The sequence below is a fragment of the Vombatus ursinus genome, unplaced genomic scaffold, assembly GCF_900497805.2.
Source record: "Vombatus ursinus unplaced genomic scaffold, bare-nosed wombat genome assembly UNPS02005659.1, whole genome shotgun sequence".
NCBI classification, from domain to species: Eukaryota; Metazoa; Chordata; class Mammalia; order Diprotodontia; family Vombatidae; genus Vombatus; species Vombatus ursinus.
The window spans coordinates 25,120,782-25,148,169 of NW_020945437.1; the positions used below are offsets into that span (position 1 = coordinate 25,120,782).

The following is a 27,388-nucleotide window of genomic DNA, read 5'->3' on the forward strand; positions in this document are numbered from 1 at the left end:
AAGGAACCCCATAGGTCATTCCATTCAGCTGAGGCCCAGACAGGTGTGGTGCAATGGGAGTCACTAGACCCGGATAAACAATACCCATGAGAACTGGAAGGGGGGTAAGGTGTTGCTTTGTCTTGCTGACAGCTTCATTCCTGAGGATGAAATGAGAAAAAATGCTGACAAATTAAGCGGAAAGAATGGAGAAGCAGAAATGACAAGCCCTTGGGAGACAGCCCCTGGGCCAGCTCAGAGTTTGTGATAACCTAAAGTTATTTGTGAATTTGTTTCATCTCGATAAATTGTAAGCTCCATGGGTGCAGGAACTGGGTTCAGAACCACTGGTCTCCTCAGTATCCAGAACATGAAGTGCTCATGATTGACACCCAAAAAACGTTTTAGATTGAGGTGTTTGCTGAATAGTCATCCCAACAGGCACACTTTGTTTGGGGGTGCAACTTTCTTTCTATCCTTCTTTCTTCCTTCCTTCCTTCCTTCCTTTCTTTCTCTTTTGTTTTTGTGTTGTTGTTATTTTTTGCAAGGCAGTCGGGTTAAGTGACTTGCCCAGAGTCACACAGCTAGGAAATGTCAAGTGTTTGAGGCTGAATCTGAACTCCAGGACTGGTGCTGTTATCCCCTGCACCATCTAGCTGCTCCAGGGGATGCCAACTTTCAAAGAACTCATAAAGATTCCTTTGCAAGAAAGACTTGGGCCAACCTCCATTGTCCTGTGGTCTCAGATGGAGGTGAAGATCTCAGGAATGAAATTCTGAAGACACAAGCACAAACAAATCCAATGAGGAGGGAAAAGGAGAGGGATATATTTGAAAATGAAGGTGATATAAAAATAAAAGATATCAACAAATTTTTCTTCAAAAATGTGAACTTCAGATGACAGATAATGGAGGATTAGCATCTAATTATGGCCACAATCCTGGAAGAATAGTGGTGGGGTGCTGATGTTCAGAACGAGCTGAGGTTGGTGATGTATACACAAGACAATGAGATGGTATTTTTAAAGCTATACTGAGAAAAAAAAGGCAGATCAAGAAAAGGAAAAGACTGAGAACAAGGTCTAGTTAATAGAATCCACTTTCTTTTCCTTTTGGAAAATAACACAGAATCTACACATTCTTCACGCTCCCCTCGCTGACATTGGCTTAGCAATGACACCCACAGATTCTTTCAATTTCTTGGGACATAGTTCACGTGGGCCTGGTGACTGGAGCTCTTTGAGGGCAGCTAGCAGCTCTCTTACCACCTCCTCATTTATCTTTGGTTTCAAGTCCTCGTTACCCATTTTTGTTCTAACTTTCCCAACCTGAGGATCATTCTTCTTGGGAGAAAAAAAAATTAGAAGAAAAGTAAGAATCAAGTAGGTGAAGAGACTTGTCCAAGGTTACACAGATGGGGTATCAAAGGATCATAAATTTAGAGCTGGAAGGGACCATAGAAATAAAACCCAGGCACCTGATTCTGCAGATTAGGAAACTGAGGCACAGAGAAGTTCAGTCACTTGTCCAGGATCACACAGTCAGGAGCTACCTAGGATTTGAATCCAGGTCTTTTTGACTCCAGGTCCACTGCCTTATCCTCTACTCCATGCTGCCTCCGGTACAGAGTTATATTTGAACCTAGGTTATCTGTCTCTAGATCTAGTACTCTCCTCATTCTGTCTCACCCCAGCTTAATGTGAACCCCTAATTACTGCCCACCTAGATTATTATCATGACTCCCTAATAGGTCTTCCTGACTCTACTCTCTTCTCCTAATCCTTCCTTCACACACTGCTCAATTAATTCTCCTTCCACAAAGATCTAGTCACATCATGCTCTTCTGCTCACAAGTCTTCAATAGCTCCCTACATCCCATAAAGTGCAGTTTAGAATGTTACATTAACACAGCTAGTAAGTGTCAGGGCTGGGCTGTTCTAAATCTCTCAGGGTGCATTGGAAAGAGGGCTCTTGAGTCAGAGGGTCAGGGTTCTGCTTCCTACTACTTCTACAACCTTGGATGAATCCCTTAACCTTGAGCTTTAAAGTTCTTCATCTGTAAAATATGGGGGTTGGGATAAGTGATCTCCAAGGGCTCTTCTAGTTCTGAAGTTGTGGTCCTGCAGACAGTAGAATTCCTTAATCCCTTCAAAATCTGACCCACCTTCCCTTATCCATTTTAGCCCATGTCTCAGCACCAGCAGCCTCCTGGCCCTGGAACAGCCAGCCATCTGTCTGGCCTACTCACCTTTGTACATTCCTCTCTCAGGCCAACCCACTTCTCCCATTAGTGAATCCCTCCTCAGGCTTCTGTTTTGTGGAGGAGCCCAAGCTGGGCAGCCTTCATTCCTCTCTCAGCTCTGCTCTTGACTTTCTGGACTTCAAAATCCCCTGAACTAGGTACCTTCATCCCCTACTTCCTCCTCTCCTCTGCTTTCCAGGTCTCGTTTGCACGGTGTCTTCCCTCATTAGAATATAAGCTCCTTGAAGGCAAAACTGTCTCTTTTTCCTTGTATTTTATCCCCAGCTCTTACAATACTTTCCTTCTTCCTCCCTTCTTTTCCTCCTTTCTTCCCTCCCTCCTTTCTTTCTTCCCTCTTTCCTTTCTTTTTTCTTCCTTTCCTCCCTCTTTCCTTCCTCCCCTCTCTCCCTCTCTCTCTTCCTTCCTTCTCTTTTCACCTGCTGAATTCCCACCAGTTCCTAAAGCCCATCTCTGCCACTTACTAGCCGTGTCCTCAGCAACAGGTCATTTCACCTCTTGGTCTCAGCCTTCTCTCTAAATAGGGATAATGTCATTTCTCATCCCTCCTATTATCTGAGCTGTTGTAAGGAAAGCACTTTCTAAGCTTCAAATATCTCTGGAAATATGAGCTATTATAAAACTGTAAATTATTTGTATGATTTTTGTAAATAGGATGTTTTTCCTGCCTACTATCTATTCTCTAAGCCCACAGTCTCCGTTTATTAGGCAAATGACAGGATCTCCTCGCTCCCAGACTGGGCTCTGGACACATCCATGGCCAGGCTGAAACCACGGCTTTGCTAAAGATTCTTTGCATACCCCAGCATACTCCCCCCTTCCTCCCTGAATCTTGAAGTCTGGAACCATGAGAGTGATATATTTAGCTTTCCTCCTATTTACTCTGATCTCAGCCCTGTGTTCACTCTCTCTCCCTCTGGGTTCCCAGTCTACCTTCTCCAAACTGGGAAATCCTGCTCATTCTCAGGTCCTAACCTTGCCCTCCCGGGCAAGAAACACTCCTTGGGGAGGGAGGAGGGGCAACATCTCCTGCCAGCCCTTAACCAGCGGTCTGACCCTGGCAAGTTCTTATCCTTCTCTGGGTCTCAGTTCTCCCCTTCCAAAAGGACTCCCAAGCTAGCCTGGTTCACCCAAGGGAGAAAGAATTTATCCCACTCTCCTTCCCTGAGACATTTGGATTAATGGAGATTTTCAGAAATAGTGGACGCTCCAGGTCTGACTCTGCAGAGGTGTGTGTGTGTGTGTGATGTGAGAGACAGAGAGAGACAGACAGACAGAGACAGAGAGAGAGAGACACAGAGAGAAAAAGAGAAAGAGAGAGAGAGACAGAAACTTTGGAGAAGTAGGAATTGAGGCATTTTTGTGGTGTCTGAGATCAATAAAGGTGGAGACTGTCTATATTTTCTAACTCCTCCACTGGACAAATATAGGTCTCTGTCCATAGAAGGACTATAAGATGATAGATTTAGGGCTGGAGGAGACTTTTCAGACCATCTAGTCCAGCCTCCCTTATTTTATAGAAGAGGTACATGAGGACCAGAGAAAGGAAGCGATTTGTCCAAGGTCCTAGTAAACAGCAGAGTTGGACTATTATCTTGCCCCTCTGACTATATAAATTCTGTGCTTTCCACCACAGTCTAGAACTATCCTCTCATTTTAGAGGTGGAAACTGAAGTCCAGAGAGGGAGAGGAACCTGCCCAAGATCACACAGTAATGAGTAGCATCACCAGGTCTTCTGACTCCAAATTTAGCACTTGTAGATTTATAGAACTTAGAGATGGAAGGGAACTTACTGTCATCAGGTCCAATGACCTCATTTTTATAGAGGAGGAAATTGAGGCTTAGAGAGATGAAGTAACTTGTTTACAGACACAAAACTAGTGAGTGTCAGAGGTGAGATCTGAAGCCACTCTACCACTGTAACACTTAGCTTCTTATCAACGTTGATGTCTTAGCCCCCTGCTAGAATTCCAAATTCTATTGGTGCTTAATAAGCATTTGTGAGACGACTTCATGAATCTGTTTGAGAACTTCCTTGGCTTAACCTGCTCTCTACCCATTGAAATGGTTTGAGAAGAGAATGTGGTTGCTGGGGGTCTTTTTTTTTTTAACTGGCCCTGTGATTTCATATATATTTCCTAATAGATAATGTATTTTCTAATACATATAATCTATGCTTCCTTATATATATATATATACATTTTCATATATATGTGTATATATATACATATTTATTTATTTATTATATTTCTGGGTGACAAACTCTCTCCCTATTTGGATCAGCACCTGATCAGCAATTTGTCATCTGAAAAAGTTGCCTGAGACATTAAGAGGGTAAGTGATTTGCCCACAGTCACACAACCAGTATGTGTCAGAAGTGGGGCTTAAAGCCCAGATCTTCTTTGGGTCTTTTACCCTATGCTGTCTCCTCAGATGTCACCTTAAGAGATGATATGCACAAGATGGAGCCAATAATGATTTCCTAGTATCACAAATTTAGAGCTTGGGGGAGAGGGGCTTTGAGATCATCTAGTCCAACTCCCTCATTTTACAGATGAGGAAACTGAGGCCCAGACAAATGAAGCTGACCTCTAGATTAACTAGTGCCAATAAAGTGAGGTTCTGGTATCTACTGAATAGAGATATAATTAAAGCCATTAGCTTGCTGTATGACCCTAGGCAAGTCCCTTCCCCTCCCAGGACTTCTGGTTCCTCTTCTGTATAATGAAAGGTATGGTCTGCCCCCTCCCCTGTCTCTTCTCCCCCACCAGCTAAGCACTTGGCTATGCACAGAGTAGCCACAATAATTGTTTGTTCATTGAATAAAGGCAGCTAGGTCATTTAATGGATAGTGTTGGACCTGGAGTCAGGAAGACCCAAGTCTGAATCCTTCCTCAGATCTTATTGGCTGTGTGACCCCAGGCAAGTCAAATAACCTCTTTTAGCCTCAGTTTCTCACAGAGTTGTTGTGAGGATGAAATGAGATAATATTATATAAAGCACTTTGCCAACCTTCAAGCACTATACACCTGCTTAATATTATTGCAAATACAATTGAGGAATGCATTCTTCCTTCCAGCCCTTCAAATGAATGTTCCCCTCAACCTCAACAAGACATGTACACACAAACACATTTTTTCCCTTTATCTCCCATCCCAGCACACACACACCATCACATGGACACCACCACACATGGACACTACAATCCACTGCCCACACAAATACATAGCCTAAACACATGCACAATTCCCACTATACACTGACACACAATTGCACATCTCCACATGCACACAGAGAATACATGCATACCCATCAACCCACTGTAAAAGCACCACACCATACCTGAACATGAGACCCTGTTCTGGCATTGATTATCTATGGGCTGTCAGGCAAGTCACTTAAATTCTCTGAGCCTCAATTTCCTGATCTGTAAAATGAGGAAGGGGAGTTGGGGGAAGATTCCTTCCAGACCTAAATCTATGACTTTATGAGTCAAACAAGGCAAAATCAACACATGTACAATATACACCTATTTCCCACTCACTATTCATACACCACCCATAGGCATCATGCACCCATGCTTTTACATAGGAAATACAACCACAGTCCCTATCACTATACTCCACATGTATACACTCTACACACTTGTACCCCACGCACATTTACATAACATATAGCACATTCCTGCCACACTATAGAAAAATCACATGACACCTTAGGAATACTTACACAAAAGCCCAGGCTCAAACTTGCACACACAACACAACACAACACAATCCCGCAATGTGGCTTCACTACACTCACGGCTATTCTCCACACTGCCTCACTACTGCAGTCCAAACCCTGTGCACCTACACCCCCAATGCCAGGTACCCTCCCCACCGCACGCATGTACACACGGGGCCAGCCCGCACACTCCTTTGTCACATTCACATGTCCCGCCAGCTAGACAGGCTCTTCAAGTGTTCCGCGGTTCTTACCTCTCTCTGTTTCTGGGCCAAAAGGGACGGGCCGAACCCTGGGGCCGAATCCTAGTCACCTCCTCCGTCAAGCAAGCGTTCCGAACTCCGGCAGCTGACGGCCAGTCTGCCCCGGTTCTGCTGGCTGGGAGAAGGAGAAGACTGGAAAGGGGCGGGGTGTGGTTGGCAGCCACCGACTCTGGGAGCCGGGACGAGATGGAGCAAGGGAGAGGGGACAAAGAAGTCCGGGGGCCTGGATGGGGCGGAGTCAACCTCTTGGGATCTGGTTTCTCACCCCCGTACCCTACGGTATGGGACCGGGGGAAGAGGGGGAGGCGTGCGCATGGAGAGGGAGAATTCCAGGGTTGCTGGTGGTGGGTGATGGAGGCTGGAGAGAGGAAGGGAGGAAAGGAAGGGGTGGGGTAAGTTGTCTGTCCAAGGTGTGGGGTTACTTCTAGGGCAACTCTAGCTGCTATGGGGTCTCAAAGGGAGAGAGAAGGGGGAGACTATCTGAGCCTTTGGGGTGAGGGGAGTCTCAGGAACTGAATGCTAAGGCAGTCTGGGATGGTTGTAGGACAAAGGGAACCAGTTTCAAGGGAATTCTGGGGAGCTTGTTGCAGACCAAGGATGGTAGGATGGAGACCCCATCTGGTTTCTGTGGGGTCACAAGAAAATATGGCCAGGGGAGCCCACCAGGATCTGGGAAGTCAAAGCAATAAGGAGCTCAAAGGAAGGGGGTAGAGAAAGCGGACCTCAACTATATTCTATGACCTTGGCCAACTCCCTTTCTCTCTGAGCCTCTGTCTTTCCACATGTAAAATAAAAAGATTACACTAGATTATCTTTTTTTTAAAATTAATTTTAATTAACAAAAATTTATTTTCTCTCCCTCCTACCTTCCCACTCCATTGGAAAAAAGAAAAATGATACCATTGTAACAAATATACATTGTTATATTCTTGCATTGTCTGTATCTCAAAACTCTGTCTTAATCTGCACTCTGAGTCCCTCATTTCTCTGACCAGAGGTAAGTAGAATGCTTCATCACAAGCCCTCTGGGATTATGGTTGGTCAATGCATTGATCAGAATTCTTAAGTCTTTCAAAGCTGCTTATATTTACAATGTTATTGTGTGAATTGTTCCCTTGGTTCTGTTCATTTGACTCTATCAGTTTATACAGGTCTTCTCATATTTTTCTGAAACTATCCCTTTCACAGTTTTTTACAGCACAATAGTATTTCATTTCATTTGTATACCATAATTCATCCAGCTATTTCCCCTTAGTTTCTAGTTCTTTGGCATTATAAAAAGAGCCACTATAAATATTTTTGTACATATAGGTCCTTTTCCTTTTTTTTTTTTTTTGGTGTATGGGTCTAGTAGTGGTATTACTAGACCAGTGGTTACGCACAGTTTAGTAATTTTGGGGGGCATAGTTTCAAATGACTTTTCAGAATGGCTAGACCAATTCACAGTTCCACCAACAGTGCATTAAAATGCCTGTTTGATCACAGCAGCTTTAATGTTTGTTGTTTTCCTTTCTTGTCTACTTTGCCAATATGTTGGGTATAAAGTAGAACCTCTGAGTTGTTTTAATTTGCATTTCTTTAATTATTAGTGATTTGGAGTACTTTTTCACATGGCTATTGATAGCTTGAATTAACTTCTTAGAAAATTGCTTGTTGATTCTTTGACCATTTGTCAGTCAGGGTGTGGGGGAATGACTCTTATTACAAATTTGAATAAATTGTTTGTATGTCTTAGAAATGGGACTGTTGCAGAAAAACTGGTTGCAAAGATTTTTCTCCCAGTTATTTGCTTCCTTTCTAATTTTAACTCTACTGGTTTTGTTTGTGCAAAACCTTTTTAATTATATGTAATTGAAATTGTCTATTTTATTTTCTATAATCCTCTTTCTCTCTTGTTTGGTTATGGACTCTTCCCCTAATTGATCTTTAGAAATTGGCAAAGGAACAGGTCACTCAGAAGGGCCAGAGACAAATTTCACCTATTTTTCAGTGTTACAGAGATCCCTGGCAAGAGCAATTCTTTTTCGGCCACCCAAAGTCATCTCCCACAGTGTCTCAACCAGTGCTGGTAGCTGATCCCTCCCTTCCTGAAGGTCTTCCTGGGATTTTCACAAAAGCCTTCAATGCTGCTTTGGCCCTGCAGACTTACTTGATCCCTTCCTAGAATGTGGCTCAGGTTTGGGATCTGGAGGATAGCCATTTTGCTGTGCAGGTGATAGGGGAGAAATGAAAACTGGTCAAACCCTTAGCAGAACAGCAGGTGGGAGGAGGAGAAGGACATGAGAAGCTGGTAATACCTTAGATGACAATGAAGACAACCTGCACATTGTAGCTAAAGTGCTCTAGACATGACATGTGGCCAACAATATTTCCTGCACTACCTTCCTTACACCTCCACCCTCACTCTCTCTAGAGCAAATATTTGCAACCGCTTCCCCTTTTCTATACCCACAGCAAGATCTACCTGAATCTGGCTCTTTGTTCACTGCAATTCAGTCCAACCAGTTTACTGTGCTAGATCCTGGGGACAACTCCATTAATTCATTCATTAATTCATTCATTCATTACTTCAATTCTTCAGTACCTCCTTCTGTGCCTGGGACCTTCCAACTGTTCCCTGTGGATTTCTCACCCTAGAACATCCCTTTACTATCCCTGATCTCTGCTATGCTTGCCTCTTATTCCCTTCCCCCATTACTCTCCATTTTGGGGAGGGATCAGGCTGGCCAACCTTTACTCCTCTCCAGGCTATGTTTCTGACTTTCTGGACTTTAAAACCATTCTCCTGACAGGGGTACTTTTATCTCCTTCATTTTTCAGGTCCTTTTTGTGTTCTATCTTCCCCTATTAAAATGTGAGCTCCTTGAGGGCAGGGGTTCTCTCTCTTTTTTGCTTGTATTATCCCTAGAACCTAATTCAGTTCCTGAAACATAACAGGTGTTTAATGTTTATTGATTGATTGATCTCCCCCACTTTTCAGCTCCTTTTTGTTTTTTGTTTTAGTGTTACCCAGACTTCCTCAGTGCTCTCTTCTCCTATTAGAATGTAAGCTCCTTGAGAGTGTTTAAAAAATGCTTGTTGCCCTCTCCTGGTCTGGAAGAGGGGGGAAGAGGTAACATCAAAATTCAACCACAGATGCAATGGACTCTGGTCAAAATGAAAGGCTCACAACAAGGTCTGGAGAAGGCCGGTGAGAAGCAAGATCTGTGTGTTTAGCTTGCAAGATTTGATACTGAGAAGTAGAGGGGAGACCAACCTACACAAGGGATGTGGAGATAATTGGTCAGATTCAACACCTGTATAAATCCATTCAAGTTTGAAACCAAGCTCCATCTTCCCAATTCACCCAAACCATTGTTATATGGAAAACTCTTCCACTGGCTTCCTTATCTTTCTTGGAACATGGAGGGCAGAAGCCGACACTCCTGAGTCCTTTTCCAGGCATCCCTGTCTTTATCAACCTCCATGGAATTCCCAGGTTAGGGTACAATGGCGTGCTGGTGGATGACATTTTGTGGATGACATAAATCTGAGAAAGATAGCTAAAGTGATGGATGATGAAATCAGCAACCAAACAGATCTCAAAAGGCTAAGAATGGTTAGCTACATCTAATAAGACCAAAGTTCATAGAGATCAATGTAAAAGTCTTGAACATGGGTTCAAACAATCAACTGCATATGGAAAGGAATAAGAACAAGATAGTGGTACATATGGAAAGTCTGGGTGCAGACTCTCAGGAAATAAAGAGGAGACCTGATTAGGGTGATCACCCATCCCTTTTCCCCAGTAATGTCTACGAATCTCCACAATATAACCTTGTCCTCGAGTATCGAATTTTTCCCAGCCCTCCAAAGTGTGCAAAATAGCACAATCCATTTTGTCTCACCACCTTATGCATCCCTCAAAAGCTCCTAGGTTTACTCATAGCAACCAAGCTGTTTTACGGGTATCCAGACTTTTTTATTGCACATCCTAGGGGGAGTTTCCAGACTGGGTTTCTCCTTTGAAGCTACTGACTCATTTAGGAAGATATTGCTGGGGTTAAAGCAGCCCAAGAATTGTGGAAAATACTCTGGCCCCAACTAGCAGCTCTAGTCCTGGTTCCTCTCCTGTGCTCTAACCTTGAAAATCTTCTAGTGCCTGCTGGATATTCTTACCTAAATGTCCTGTCTGCAGCTCAAGTTCAACCTGTCCTGATATAATAGAGAGAATGCTGTGTATAAAGTCGAGGACAAGATTCAAATCCCAGCTTTGTTACTTAATGCCTAAGTGACTTTGGGCAAGTCACTTTACCTTCTGGGGACTCAGTTTCTTCATCTGTAAAATAAGGGGGGGTGGACTTAATGATCTCTAAGGTACCATCTAGCTTTAAATCTATGATCCTACTGGGGACTTAGAGATTGAACCTGCGGTTTCCTTGATATAGAAACTCTCTGATGAGTAACCCCCCCCCCCAAAGAAGGTTTACTGCTTGAAGTCTTAGAGGGTGGCCTAGAGCACTTAGAGGGTAGCCTAGAACACTTAGAAGGCTCCCTAGAACACTCCATGGTCAGACAGCCAGTATATGTCAACATATCCAAACCCAGGCTTGTTCTCCCTCCTGGATTCCTGTTTTATTTACTAGAGTCATAGAATTTGAATGTGGAAGCAGTATGACCCAGGAGAAAATCCTGTCTCTGCTGCTGGATTCAGCCACAGTGTGGCTCTGGGCAAGTCAGCCTTCCTGGGCATCGGTTTCCTCTTCTTTAAGATGAAGGCCAGTAGCTTGTCCAAAGTCACTCAGGCAGTAAGCAACAGAAGCAAGATCTGAACCTAGATTCCCTGACCCCAGAGCCACTGTGTTTTTCCACTCTACCCCAGTTTCCAGACCTAAATCCTGTAATTCTAGTATAAGAACTGGAACCCAGGAAGATTTCAATCTTCAGGCTCTACATCTTCCCCCAGCCTGGAACCCAGTGCTCTGCACATAGTAGGTATTTCATAGGTGTTTGTCAGATGGGTGGGATCCCTTCCTTTCAGTGGTAGGACCTTAGTTCAGGCCTTTATCACCTCATCCTGGAATTTATCCAGCAGCCTCCTCCTAGCTTACCTGGCTGCCAGTCTCTTTGATTGGGAATATGGAGGGAAAGCCATCTGGCTGAAAGATATGGGATGCATCTTGACGTAGGGAAAAGAGTGCTGAACATAGAGTATGGAACCTGAGGTCAACTCTCAACTCTGTCATTTACCACTATGTGGTCTTGGGCAAGTCATTTAATATCTCTGAGACTCAATGTTCTTCTCTGAAAAATGGGATGGAGGGGTTGGATTAAATGACCTCTAGGTTTCCTCCTAGCTCTAAAATAATGCTCGCTTTCATCATGACAGATGCCTCCAGTAGAATGTTAATGTCTCCAGAGAAGGAACTTTTTGCTGTTTGTACTTCCAGCATATAGTAGTCAGGCAGTCAAGTCAATAAATATTTATTAAGTTCCTACTATGTGCCAGGCACCATGCTAAGTGCTGGGGATAGCAGATGCTTCACAGACTCAGAGGGCCAGAAGGTCTAGGAATTCTTCAGCTTTTTCATGTTATGGGCCCCCTTAGAAGTTTGTTGAACTCTTTTCATAATATTTTCAAATAATTGGAGAAAATGTTAACTTTCAATTAAAGTTTAATGAAAATAAAGATACAATTCTTTCCCCATCCAACTTGAAAGACTTCTTGAAATTTATTTATAGCCCTTAGATTAAGATCTAATCGAACACTTCTCTATTTGACAAATGGTCAAAGTATATGAATAGGCAGCTAGTAGAGAAGGAAACACAAGCTATCAAGAAGTACATGAAAAAATGCCCGAAATCACTGATAATTAGAGAAAAGCAAATTAGAACAACTCTGAGATTAGCTAGGATGACAGAAAAGGACAATGACAAATGCTGGAGGGGATGTGGAAAAATTGGGACACTAGTGCATTGTTGGTGGAGTTGTGACTGACCATTCTCAAAAGCAGTCTGGAAGTATAGCCCGAAAGCTATTAAACTATGCATGCCCTTTGATCCAGTAATACTGCTACTAGGTCTATACCCCAAAGATATCGAAGGATAAGGAAAAGGACCCATATGTACAAAAAATTTATAGTAGCTCTTTTTGTGGTGGCAAAGAGTTGGAAACTGAGGGGATGCCCATCAATTGGGGAATGGCTGAATAAGTTATAGTATCTGAATGTGATTAAATACTAGTATGCTCTATGAAACTATGAAGGGGATGGTTTTAGAAAAACCTGGGAAGACTTATATGAGCTGAAGCAAAGTGAAATAAGCAGAACCAGGAGAACAATTTATACAGTAATAGCAATATTATAATAATAATCAACTCTGAAAGTCTTAGTAACTGATCAACACAATGACCCATTACAATTCCAAAAGATTCATAATAAAACATGTTATCCACTACCACATAAAAAAACCGATGGACTCAGAGGGCAGACTGAAACATTTTCATTCCTTTCTTTTTCTTTTTTTGAACAAGGCTAATGTGGAAATTTGTTTTCTAGTCATGTTTGTAATGGGTTTTATTTTTCTTTCCTTCTTAGTAGGTAGGGAAGGAGGAGGGAGAGAGGGAGAAAATTCAGAATTGATTATAAAATAAAATTTAATTTTGAAAAGAGGTCTAGACTAACTCATACCTGACTAAGGATTCCTTAAACAATATCCCCAGTGAATGGTCATCCAGCCTCTTCATAAAAACATCTGATAAGAAGGGCTACAGGAAAATGTACACTGTTAGAAGAGCAATGGATTGGCTCAATCATTCAGGAAAGCAGTTTGGAGCTATGCCCAGAAAGTCACAGAGCATTGCATAGCCTTTAACCCAGTGATATCACTATGAGGCTTATATCCCAAAGAGATCAAAGAAAGAGGCAAACGACCCATGTATACAAAAATATTTATAATAATTTTTGTAGGTGCAAAGAACTAGAAACTGAGTGGGTACCCATCAACTGGCAAAAAACTGACATGCGAATGTATGATAGTGTCATTAGAAATGATGAGGGGCAGCTAGGTGGCACAGTGGATAGAGCACTGGCCCTGAAGTCAGGAGTACCTGAGTTCAAATCTGGCCTCAGACCAAACACTTCACACTTACTAGCTGTGTGACCCTGGGCAAGTCACTTAACCCCAATTGCCTAAAAAAAAAAAAGAAAAGAAAAAGAAAAAGAAATTATGAAAGGGATAGTTTCAGAGAAACCTGGGAAGACTTGTATGAACTGATGCAGAGTAAAGGAGTGAGGTGGGCAGAACCAGAATAGTTTATATAATGACAACATTGCAAATACAAGCAACTTTGAAAAAATTAAGAATTAATCAAGGCAATGGTCAACTACATTTGCAAAGGACTGATGAAGCATATTACCCACCTCCTGAAGAGAGAGGCTGTGAACTAAATATGATGAATGAGATGTACATTTTTGGGTTTGGTAAAAGTAAGGATTTATTTTGTTTGACAATGCATATTTTTAAAGTTGTTTTTTTTAGTTGAGGGAAGTGAGAAAGAAAGAGGAGGTTAGGGAAAAGTTAGGGTTCCACACTCCCTTCCCACCTCCACATCCCCTCCAAGTGAGGAAAGAGCAGAAAAAAGGCGAGAAGGAATTAAACACAAGCTAGACAGCCTTGAAAATAACGTGTGGAATGTATTATAAATTTCGAAAGGAAAACATACTCTACATAGTAGAATCATATCCCACCAGATCATTCTAATCAATTGGAGTTTTTCCTCAAGTCAAGCTTAAGTCTGCCTGTCTACAATTTTTATCCATTGCTTCATTCTGGGCCCAAAAGGAATAAGCCTAATCTTCAGTATAACTGAAGTTTCTTCCAACTTCTGAGGGTAGCTATCACATCCCTTTAAATCTTCTCACTCAGTTGTACCAACTAGTCTTTTCATAGCCTTCTCTCCATCATGGTAGCCCTCTTTAATATATACATTAGCTTGTCTATGTCTTTTCAGAACTGAGCTGAGTACTCCAGATGTGGTTTCCTAGAAGAGAGGAGACAGATTCTCATCTCCTTTGTCCTGGATGCACTTGAAATGGAGCCAGAGATGCATTAGTATTTCTGGCTGCCATGTCATACTGCTAACTAATATTGAGTTTGGCAGTCCATTAAAATCTACAGGTCTTTTTCACAGATAATTGTTGTCTAGCCATAGCTTGCTAGCTTATATTTATATAGTTGATTTTTCAAATTTGTATAGAGCTTTACATGTATTCTAATTACATTTAATCTTTTCTGATTTGGTCTATTGTTCTAACCTGTTGAAATTTTTGTGAATCTCAACCCTGTCAACCAACATGCAATCTGCTCTCCACCCCTCCCCCAACCTTTGTGTCACTTTCTGATTTGTCGTGTGCTATCAATGCCTTTATCGAAGTCATTGATTAAAATATTGAACAACAAAGTCAAGGAAGATGATGGTGATGATGATAACAAGAAAAATAAAAAAAGTAATAGCTAGCTTTTATATAGTGTCTACCATATTCCAGGTACTACGCTAAGGGCTTTACAAATATTATCTCATTTTGTCCTCACAATAACCCTGAGAGGTAGGTGCTATTATTATCTGTATTTTACAGTTGAGGAAACTAAGGCAAACAGAAGTTAAGTGACTTGCCCTGAAGCAGTCTCCTAGGGACCGTCTGTGTTGACATCATACCTTTTTTTTGACTACTCAGTGGCAGCTAAGTGAGATAGTTGACAGAACACTGGACTTGGCATCAGGAAGACCTGAATTCAAATCCTAACGGATTGTGTGACCTTGGGCCAGTCACTTAACCTTTCTTCACCTGTGAAATAGGGCTAATAATAGCACCCACTTCACAGGTTTATTGTGAGGATCAAATGAGATATGTAATGTGCTTTGCAAACCTTAAAGTGCTATGTAAGTGTTAGTTATTATTAGCTATTATTGCTCTTTAGGTGTGGTCATTCACTCAGTTCCAGATGTTTCTACTTGAGTGAGCCTAGGAAGCCCAGTGGATTGACTGGTCCACCTGAGAAGCCAAACCTATGAAGTATGGCCCATGTCAAGCCATGGCAGCCATCAGGAAAATGAACTACAGGTCAGTCTGGCAGCAGTCCAGTGGTTAAGAGGTTTTCCAGAACCCAGCCTAGCAGTGGATTGACCTGTCTAGAAGAAATGTTACACCCTGTGAGGAGCCTGACCAGCTCTGTAGAGCAACCCATCCATCACTGATGCTATGCCCCACATGAAACTTCAGGAGGATTCCCTGGAGAAAGGAAGGATTTCAAGGTTCCACAGTTCTGGTGTTGTGATTTCCTTTGCCACATGCATTTCCTACATACTGTCCTATAATCTTGTGCTATCTCTTTCACCCCTCCATGGACTCTGCATATTGGTGGGACAATGTGCTCCAGGCTTCTGCTTTATAAGTACTATTTTTGCTAAGCCATTTGAGTAAATGCCTTTGCTAAAGAATTAACTAGACAGCAAGATGGTGCAGTGGATAGAATTGGGCTTGGAATCAGGAATCCTCATATTCCTGAGTTCAAATCTGGCCTCAGACACTTACTAGCTATGTGACCCTGGGCAAGTCATTTAACCCTGATTGCTTCAGTTCTTCATCTGTAAAATGAGCTAAAAAAGGAAATGGCAAACCATTCCAGTATTTTTGCCAAGAAAACCCCAAACAGGGTAATGAAGAATCAGACGTGACTGAAAAATAACTCAACAACAACAAAAAAGAATTAACAGAATTTACTGGCTGATTTTTAAGGAGAAATACACTGGTGATGGTTCATAAACTACAGTGTTAGGAGAATGATCACCCAGAGGATTACCCTAGAACTCAAAGTAGCAGCCATACTAATGGGGACCCAATCTGCTAGTGTCAGTGCAGGTTGAAGGAGTGAGCCCAGAGGGTGTGCTACACAAAACCATCTACTTAATAAGGCATTCTAAGAACTAGTGCCCTGTTTTTTTTTAGAAACCTCAAATATAATAATTGCCTCAAAATTATAATAATAATCACTTTGTATTAAACATACAAAATATGTCAAAGTGTAATCTAAGAAAATCAAACCAAGTGGAACTTACATTTCAATTGTTGATGCAAACTTATAACAATAGTTTCATACTAAAAATTTTTAAATGGAATGACTGTCCCAGAAGAGAATAAGCTTCCCCTCGCTGGAGGTCTTTAAGTGGAGTCTGGTGACCACTTGTACATTGCAAACTCTTTGGGAGCATTTTGTTATCCCTAGTGTCTGTGACAGGGTCTCACAGACAGCAGGTGCTTAGTAGATGTTTGTTGAATTCAGCTGTGTCTCGTAGAGGGGATCCCTGTTCAGGTGTTCAGATATGGGTCACCTTCTGAAGCCTCATCAATTCTGAGACTTCAGAATTCTATGAATGGCGGTGATGAGGAAGATAACAATGATAATAGTGATATAAACAGTGATGAAGATGGTGGTAGCAATATACAATACCACCAGCTCACCTCAAATAGCATCCCCTTTCTTTTGGTTGCTGCCAGTCTTTTTTTGGCCACTGCATATGATAGGCAGTGTGGTACGAAGGAATGAGTACTCGACTTGAAGGCAGGAAGACCTGGGTTCATATCCTGCCTCTGGCATTTATTAGCTATGTGATCCTAAGCAAATCACTTAATCTCTCTAGCCTTGTTTCTTCAGATATAAAAATCAGTAGATTAGACTCCATGACCACTAAAGTCTCTGCCAGCTCTCTATCAATGATCCTATGATTCTGAGTCTCTCTTGGCCTTGGGAGAAATGCCAAATGAGATGTAGTTTGCTTAAAGAAAACAGATTTACTGAATAAATAAAGGAACAAAAGACAAACAATCAAAGAGGACACAGGTGAAGAGGGATAAGTTCATAAACGTGAAGCTTTACGTGTTTGCTAACTGTGCTCTGATCCTGTTTGTCCAGGTGAGGCTCAGTTCTCTGTCCCTCCTCCTTTCTCCTTTTTTTCCTCCCTCTCCCACCATACCAAGGGGTGAGGTGGGGTGCTGAGGAATATAAGGGACAGGATTGCCTTTGGATAACATTGGGAAGGACACATGTTAGGTAGAATTATTTAAGGGAGAGAAAATCTGCTTTACCTTTGTCTATTTCCTTTTTTTCCCTTTGTTGAGGAAGCGAGGAAGATGCTGCGTGAGCTCAGTTCCTGAAGATGGAAGAGCCAACACACTCCTGGAACTTCAGGAGGCTTCCCGATTGACTGAAAGGGAGCTTGGGATTAGAGAATGGACCAATGAGCTCAATCCAGCTCCCAGGTAGGCAAATTCCAAAACTGTCCTGGCATGCTCTTCTCCTCTGGGACTCTGTGGGATTCACAGGATCACAGAATCAGAGAGTTGGAAGGTACCACAGTGACCATCTAGTCCAACCCATATATGAAAGGAATCCTACTAAAACAGGACACATAAGTCATCACCAGCCTTTGGGTGAAGACCTCCAAGGATTCAGATGCTAAGAGCATCAGGATGAGACAAATAGACCCAGGAAATTGTATCACAGGAGAAGAGTTTAGAAGCTAATCTATACAAATCTAACCACCTAATCTATAGTATAGTTTTCTCCACATGTATAACGATATTTCTTGAGTGTTTTATCCCTGTATCTGAATGCTCTCTTTTTCTTTCTGAATAAACCTTAGAAAATATTCTTGGGCACTTGGGGCGTGTCTGGAGGTAGGATGGTGAAAGGAACAAAAGAAGCAGGAGGCAAAGGAAGTGGGATGGTAATTAGGGAGAGGAGTAGTAAGCCCTTGTGCCCAGGCAGCCAAGCAGACCAAAGGGGCAGGAAGAGTGAAGGAGCTTGTTCTGGGCCTCAGGAATCAAAAAGGACAAGGAAGTAGTGTAAGGGCTAAGCCCTGGGACCAAAGAGTCTCCTAGACCAGCCCCAAAGAAGACCTAGTGTCCCAGGAAATGGACTAGGTTCAGCAAGATCTAAGGGATGAGGCTGAAGCTTTACAATGGGCAGGAGCAAATCCAACGTGCTCACATCAGTCCAGCCCTGGGGCAACATGCAATGAATCAGCTGTGGACAGTTTCTAGAGCTTTCTTTATCATTTTAAAAACCTTTTTTTAAATCATAGACATAAGTCATCATCAAACAAACTTTCAAATACAAGGAACAAAAAAGGATTGTATAGGAAACTGAACTTTTGTTACATAGCTTGTTTTTAAAGAAGGATATATTAAAGGCAGCTAGATGGCTCGATGGATAGTGGGTCTGGAGTCTGGAAGATCTGAGTTCAAATGTGACCTCAGACACCTACTGGTTGTGTCATCCTGGGCAAGTCACTTAACCTCCATTTGCCTTAATCCACTGGAGAAAAAAAGAAAACCCCAGGGACACTATGGTCCATGGAGTCACAAAGAGTCAGACATGACTGAATGACGGAACAACAGTATTGAATTGTGTAAGTTAGTAATGAACATGTCCAATGTGTTCTGTGTCTCATCATTCTGAACTCCATTTTGTTTTCTGGTGATTTTTGGTATATTATTGCTCCCCTTTTTTTGCATCCCTGTCACTTTCCTTTAACCAATTCCCCTCTCCTCTCATCTGGACCACCAACAGAGCTTCCCCTTGTAACAAATCAATGTCATCAAGTGAAGTAAATTAACACATTGGCCATGTCTAGAAATAGACACACCATTCTGCTCTTCTAGTCACCACCTCTGTGCCAAGAGGAAGGAGACCAGCTTCATCATTGATCCTCTGAGGTCATGACTGGCCCTTGCATTGATCAGAGTTCTAAAGTTTTTTATTGCTTGGAGGTGAGTAGAGAATTATCTTTATGACAAGACAATTTCCAGGATATTTCTTAGAAAATTCATTTACAGGGGCAGCTAGGTAGTACACTATTTAGAGCATCAGCCCTGGAGTCAGGTCCAGCCTCAGACACATAACACTCACTAGCTATGTTACTCGGGGCTAGTCACTTAACCCCAATTGCCTCACATAGAAAAAAAGAAAAGAAAATTCATTTACACATTCATATCATAGAATCTGTGATCTGATGATTCTTCAATCTTTCATTTAACATATCTTTATTAAATACTGTATGCAGAGCACCATGAATGTCACTGAGAGAGAGACAAAGTTAATAAAGAAACAGTCTCCCCCAAAATTAAATTGTTAAAATTAAAAATTTTTTTAAAAAGAAATAGTCCCTGACTTCATGGAACTTATTTCTTTCCTCATTTCCTGAAATGACCAGTTGCAAGACCATACTGCTCCCCATAACAAGTACACAGGGGTTCTTAGATGGGTCCATTCCAGTACAGAGAAAGGACCATTGGTCCCAAACAAACTCAGGAGAGTTAGTGGAATGATATCCCAATCTCCCCAATAAGAGTTCTCTTAGTCGTGTTCCTTTTCCCACAAGTTGATATTTATTCCTCCTCAGGTTGCCCTCCCACATCACACTTCTCTGATATTTTATCCTGGACTAAGCTCCTTGCCTCCCTCAATGTCTCTTTCCTCATGTGTAGAATCAGGATATGGGGTTATCACCTTCTCGAAGGACCTCGAGAGAGCTGCTGGAGGTCAGGTACCTTCCTCCTGCCTCAGAAACCAGGTCCCAGTGAGGAGGCAGACAGTCTGAGTGGTCAAGTTAAGTGGCTTGTAAAAATGAGATTTTTGTCTATTATGAGTTCCGCATTTCCAGCTTGGCTCTGGGGGCTGGGAGGGAGTCTTTCAGTCTCAGGATTTCAGGCCATATTTACAATGTTGCTGCAAATAGAATGCCGCTCCTCAGGAGTGAGGCAGGGAGACAGAGACTAGAAATAAGAAGCATCAGAAATTTGATTCAATTCAACAAGAGTCTCTGAAACGTCTGATGTATGAAGTCCTGGGGCACTGTGCTCAGCCCTAACGATGCCAAAGGCATGACACAGTCTCTCTTATTGTCTATGGGGGTGGGGAATGTGACATGCATACAAGTGAGTATGATTGAAGGTAGAAAATTATGGGGACAAAGGAAAGACAGCTGACGTAGGGTTCTAGGAAAATGTGACTAAGAAGATGACAAATATTTATTAAATTACTACCATGTATGATAGATGATTAATTGGACCCCTATTTTATTCCAGTCAGTATTAATCAGTCTGATAAGATTCCACAGGGGTGATAATTAAAAGTTCTGTATATTAGGTCCCAGAGCTGTGAACTGCAGATTGTAAGTTCACTTGCTTAATCATAGGAAGCTAACTAGAGGCCCTCCACTCTTGTTTTTGCCTTGTTATGGTGACTGAACCCAGCATGGCAGAGGTGACTCAATGACATGGAAAGTATCCCAGCTATCTTTGTTGCCCCTCTGTTCCTTATCATCTCTCTATTGCCTAACATGGGGAGAAGGCCATTGAGCACTTGGCCAACAAGTGACCCTCTTTGCCAGCCTGTGGCCTGCCTCTCTACTGGCCCATTGGCTCATGTCGATGTTTTGACATCTGTTTATCAGTCCAACCCACGGGTCTGCTCTTCGGGCTCGGCAGGACCTCCTGAAAAGTCAAGATAGATCTGTCAAGGTCTGCTCATCAACTCATCTGTCAAACAATGGGATTCTGTATTTTGTGTAGACCCTCCTAGAGGATCAGGGTCAAGGTCTATCAGCCAATGAGGCTCTGTATTTTACTGTGTCTTTTCTGTATCATCTGGGTATCAAGCATTATAAAACTGGGGCCCTAGAGGAAGAGGACATCTCAGATCATGAGAAAGATCTGAGATTTACTTCATTAGATGGGGTCGTGGACCCTTTAATAAAGTGGTATTGCTTCAGAGATCTACCTCAATTTTTTTTTTAGAGTGGACACTTTTGGACCCCACACATGTGCCAGCAAATGTTACAATATTACAATACAATATTATAATAATACAAATATTATCTCATTTGATCCTTACAACATCCCTATGAGGTAGATGCCATTTTTATCCTGATTTTATAATTGAGGAAACTGAGTCAGACAGAGGTTTAGCAGCCAGGGTCTCCCAGTATCTGAGTATCTGAGGTAGGCTTTGAACTCAGGTCTTCCTGACACAGTGCTCTATCCACTTCATCAGCCAGCTGTCTCTCCATGCTTTCAGATGGAGAATTCAGGAAAAATTTCATGGAAGAGGTGCCATCTGAGCTGTGTCTTGGAGGAAGAAGGACGTCAACAAAAGAAATACGTCAGGTGTGAGTTCCAGGCATGGAAGGAGGGACTGAGCTTAGGCAAGGAGGCAGGAGAGGGCAGGATGATTACTGACCTAGAGCTGGCCGCTACCTCAGAGACCATCTAGTCCACTTCCCTTCTTTTACAGGGAAAAAAACCCCTCAAGAACTGAAACTGACAAAGGGTAAGTGACTTCCCCAAGGTCACACAGGTAGAAAATGTCAGAGGTTGAGTTTTGAACTTTCAGGAAAAAACAATAGCAGCAACACCACCACCAGCAGCACCAGTCCCACTACAAGAACAGCAGCTTCAGCACCAGCAGCTTCAGCACCACCTTCAAAGGTAATGCCAAAAACGTGAAATTACTCATAGGTATCAGTGCATAAAAATCATCAGCACTATCTCGGCATGTCAGTTACACACTAACAAGAGGCTAATGCTGTACTGGGAAAGCCAGCAACTACATGCTAATTACATGCCAACAACACGATAACACTTTACCCTGAAAGCCACCAGCACCATAACCAGCACCAACCCCACCAGCTACTCCACCAGCAGCCGCTGTAGCACCACCAAACACCAGCAGCAGCAGGAACAGCAGCAGCCCAGCACCAGCAGCTGCTCCAGACTTTCTCCACTCTTCTCTTCTCCTACACTTCCCTCTCAACTGAAGGCCTCACCTCAGAAAATTGAGGGCATTTGATGTGAGCTCCCACTTACTCCTTCTCAGTCTCAAACCCCCCTTACATCATCTCCCATTCTCTCTTCCCTTTCTCCAGTCTTTGAAAATGAGGTGCTCCTATGTCTAAAGGGCTATCAAATTGTGCATACCCTTCAATCCAACAATACCACTTCTACTTCTGTATCCCAAAGAGATCATAAGGGGGCAGCTAGGTGGCACTGTGGATAGAGCACAGGCCCTGGATTTAGGAGGACCTGAGTTCAATCTGGTCTCAGACACATCATACTAGCTGTGTGAACCTGGGCAAGTCACTTAACCCCATTGCCTAGCTAAAAAGCAAACAAACAAACAAAAAAAAACAAAGAGATAAGGAAAAAGGACCCACACAAACAAAAATATTTGTAACAGCTCTTTTTGTGGTAGCAAAGAATTGGAAATTGAGAGGATGCCCATCAATTGGGGAATGGCTGAACAAGTTGTGGTTTATGAATGTAATGGAATACTATTGTGCCATAAGAAATGATGAGCAGGCAGACTTCAGAAAAACCTGGAAAGACTTGTATGGTCTGATACTGAGTGAAGTGAGCAGAACCAGGAGAACATTATGCATAGTAACAGCAACATTGTTCGATGACTAACTTTGATAGACTTAGCTCTTCTCAGCAGTGATTTAAGCAATGCCAAAAGACTCATGATGGAAAATGCTATCCACATCCAGAGAAAGATCTATGGAGTCTGAATGCAGATCGAAGCGTATTATTTTCTCTTTTTGTTGTTGTTTTTTTCTTTCTCATGGTTTTTCCCTTTTGTTCTGATTCTTCTTTCACAACATGACTAATGAGGAAATATGTTGAATATGATTGTACATGCTAACCTATATCAGATTGCATGCTGTCTTGTGGAGGGGAGAGAAACAGGCGGAGGGAAAGGAAGAAGAAAAAAATTTGGAACTCAGAATCTTATAAAAGTGAATGTTGAAAACTATCTTTACATGTAATTGAAAAAATAAAATATTATTAAGTGGGGGTGGGAAAGGAAGGAAAATGAGGTGTTCCTTTTCCTTGCTAAGGCCAATCTGTCTACATATATCCTTGATGCCATTCCTTCCTAATATCTGTAGCAGATTGCTCCTTTATATTCTCTCCTCTCCTCTCCTCTCCTCTCCCCTCCTCTCCCCTCCTCTCCTCTCCTCTCCTGGACTATCTAACCTGGACTTTTCTCTATTCTTCACACTTAGTATCCTATCTCCTATTTACATGGTTTTGTACTAGCTATCTCCTATGCTTGGAATGTACTTGCTCCTCACCTAAGTGACTACTATGTGCCAGGAGATATGATAAGGACTGGGGATACCAAAAAAAGGCAAAAGTTCTTATCACATTGCCTGGCACATAGTAGGCACTTAATAAAGGTTTATTGGTTGATTGGAATGTAGTTGTTGAGTTGTGTCTTGAGGAAGTTAGGGATGTTATGAGGTGAAGGTAAGGAGTGCATACATTCTAAGCATAGGAGATAGCCAATGTAAAGCCATGGTGGCCAAATGAAAAATGGATTAGAGTGGGGAGAGACTTGGGTCAGGCAGACCCACCACCAGGCTATTGCAATAGTCTAGGCATGATGAGGGCCTGTACTAGAGTGGTGGTAGTGTCATAGATGAGGAGGGGGCTTATTCAAGATATATTTTAAAGGTGAAATCGATGGACCTTGGCAACAACTCAAATGTGGGAGAGAGTGACAGATGAGGAGTCAAGGATCACTCTTAGGATGAGAGCTTAAGGGACTGGGAGAATACAGTTGTCCTCAACAGTAATAGGGAAGGTGGAGGTGGGGAGGGTTTATGGGGGAAGATAATGAGTTTGAATATTTTGAATTTAAGATGTCTGCTGGACATCCAGTTTTGGATATTTTAAGTTTAAGATGTCTACTGGACATCCAGTTCAAGATGTCTGAAAGACAGGTGGAGATATGACACACACCCCAATTGCTAATGCCCTCAATCAATTAAAAAGCATTTATTAAGTGCCTACCAGTGCCAACCACTATGCTAGGTTCTTAAGAGACAAAGACAAAAATGGAACAATTCCTGCCCTCAAAGAACTTGCATTCTAGCAAGGCAGACAAGACATATACAAAGCAGACATAAGTGACCTTCAATAAGAACCTCACTAACTACTAGCATTTAATTACCTTATAATTATTCTTTTATTTGTTCTGCATATACTCATACTATACATGTACATGTTGTCTCTCCCTATAGAATGTAAGTTCCTATTTTATTTTGGAATATCCACCCATCATTGTACAGTGTTTGGTATGTGGTAGGTGCTTAATAAATGTTTATTGACTGACCTTCTTCCTTCCCTCCTTCCCTTCCTTCCTTCCTTCCTTCGATCCTCCCTTTCTCCCTTCCTTGTCATTTTATCCTCAATTCCTAGTACTTAGTAGGAACCTAATAATGCTTACTGATTAGTTGATTGACTGCCTCATACTATTTGTGGGACCTTCTCTGTGGTCTCAACTTCCTCATTTGTAAATTGTGAGACTCAGACTACATGACCACTACTCAATGGACTAAAGGCAGAGAATAGAGTGCTAGATGGAATCAAGAAGACTTGCATGGACTCTTAGTAGCTGTGTGACCTGGGGCAGATCATTTAAGCTCTTTGTGCCTTAGTTTCCTTATCTGTAAAATGAAGTGTCTGTACTCAATGACCTCTAAGGTCCTATTCAATTCGAAGTCTATGATTTTATGGTCTTTAAGATCCCTTCCAGCTCTGATCCTATGATTCTAATATCCCTGGCCTCAGGGAGTTCACCCTTGAGTTTGAGGGAATCAAATCAGGTCACAAATACCTATGATTTTAGTCTGGGTATGTATGTGATACACTGCCCTGTGAGGGCTAGGGACAACAAAGGCTGCCCAGTCATGGAGGAAAAGGGAGGGTTGGCATTTTTGAAGACTTCATATAAGGTAAAAAAAAAAAAAAAACCAAGGATCTTAGAATACTGTGATCTTGTAATTATAACATCATAGAATCATAGAATGCTAGAATCTTAGTATGATAGGCCCTTAGAATCGTGGAATGAGAGAAGCTTAGAATCAGAGAATCTTCCATGGGTCCTTAATAAGGTAAGTTTCCTGTTCAGCTTAGTGAGGTTATAGGAAGGTGAGCCTTTGTCCAGGACTTCAATAACATCTCTCTATGGAGGGTGTGGACATGCCCATTGGCACTCAATGAGGATGAGTGATAAAGTTTCTAATTGGGGATAATGTGGTCAGTTTAGGCTGGGGAGGGTTTGGGGGGAAGATAATGAGTTTGAATATTTTGAATTTAAGATGTCCACTACTAGTAGTATATTATAGCTTCTTTTTCTTCTTTTTTTTTTCCCTGAGCTGTCCCTTTCTCCTAGGCTAGAGAGCTAACAGGCTTTTCCAAGTCCCCTTCCCTTCATCACTTTTGGGGCAATTCAGAGACAGCAAACACTGGAGAACTGAGAGCAAACTTTGATGTTTGTGTGTGTGTGAGAGAGAGATACCAGAGCATCATGTCCTCAGCCCATGAGACAGCAGTACCTGGGGCAGTGGTGGAGTAACCAGAATTCCCCAGACCCCAAGGTATTGGACCTAGCCATGCAAAGGCAGCAGTAGAGACACACTGAAAGACACACATGCTTTCAACCCCATGGCCCTAGGAGTGGAGACAGCACATGGCTGAGTGGTGGGGCTTTGGAAACCCAGCCTCCTGGATAAAGCAGAAGCATCCTGGAAATTTTTAAGTTCATGGAGAGTTTGGGGACCCAGATTTCTAGGGTGAGGAGAAACTTCTAGGCAGCATCATCCTCTTGGGGATAAGAGGATTGAACATGAGGTCTTGTGGCTAGAGGGGGCAGCAAGACACTGAGTTATGTTATAGGCAATGAAAACCTAAGCACTGCCCAGTGCTGCTACTGCAAGTTACAGAGATGGAGCAGGCCCAAGTTCATCCCTGCTATGGTGGGAAGCTGAGTCCTTAGCATAGTACCATGAGGGTGAAGGCCTTACCTCCACAGCGCCATAAGAATGGGTCCCTAGGATAAAGAAGGGAGTTAGTCACCTTAGTGTTAGGGGAAGGGTTGCCTCTCTAGAAATCCAAGGTCTTCTTTTCCTTCTGGGTAGAAATACAAGCCCTTACAAAGTACTGTCAGGCTGGATAGCGGTAGCTGGTACAGTGGTTAGAGCGCCAGGCCTGGCATTCATCTTCCTCATTCTTCATCTTTCTGAGTTCAAATCTGGCCTCAGACACTTATTAACAGTGTGACCCTGAGCAAGTCATTTAACCCTGTTTGTCTCAGTTTCCTCATCTCTAAAATGAGCTGGAGAAGGAAATGGCAAACCACACCAGTACCCTTGCCAAGAAAACTCCAAATGGGATCACGGAGAGTCAGGCATGACTGAAAGAAGACTGAACAGCAACTGCCAGGCTGGACATATATATAGGTCCCTGGAGTGAAGGTGGGAATCATAAGAATGTTAGATTACTCCCTTCCCTTCCCTTTCAAGGGGGATTTAAAACAGAGAAAGGTACTATGAATTTGAACCACTAAGGGGAGGTGTGTGCATGGGGATGAAGGGAGTTATGGGAGTGGAGCTCACCAGAGAGCGAGGAACATTCTATCAATGTTTATGGGCTATTGTAATTCCCGTGTTTGTTCTGCATGCTTTATGAGGTGAAAGAAGGCTGTTGTGTACCTCTTATGCATTGTTACCTTCAATGCTTGTATGGATATCAGGGACCTTTTATCCACCTCTGTGGAGATCTGGATATGAGATGATGATGATGATGATTTTGATAGTTATTAGTAGTATTATAACATTATTATTATTATTTTAATGAGGAATAGTAGTAGTAGTAGTAGTAATATTATAGCATTATATAGCACCTACTATGTGCCAGGCACTTTGCTAAGTACTATATTATTTCATTGATTGTACCAGCTGCGCCGACCTTATGCCGGCCGCGCCGAACACTCCTCCTATAAGGAGCAGGCTGCCAGAGTCATACTCACTCATCAGTCTTCAGTCCTCACCCGGCTAAACACACAGAGACGAGCCATCGGGAGGCGCCGACACCAGAGCTTTATTCAGAGGCCATCACAGCAAGCCATCACAGCAAGGCCAAGCAGGAAGGCCAGAGCAACAGAGCAGGAGCCAAGAGAGCGCGTGATCTGACCACGCTCGTTCCTAAGTACCTACTAGCCCCTCCTCCCCAGCCCGCTTACTAGCCAATAATTGTAGGGTCAGATACCGGAAGGG

The 27,388-nt window shown here is 42.5% G+C and overlaps 1 protein-coding gene across 1 annotated transcript in view; it reads right to left on the reverse strand.

The window, feature by feature from the left end:
* The window catches only part of P2RY6 (pyrimidinergic receptor P2Y6), a 104,856-nt gene extending 98,528 nt beyond the window's left edge, over nt 1-6,328 (reverse strand). Inside the window, exon 1 of the mRNA XM_027848283.1 lies at nt 6,220-6,328. The gene's annotated coding sequence lies outside the window, so the exon portion shown is untranslated. The remainder of the gene's footprint in view (nt 1-6,219) is intronic.
* Between the last annotated feature and the right edge of the window lie 21,060 nt (nt 6,329-27,388).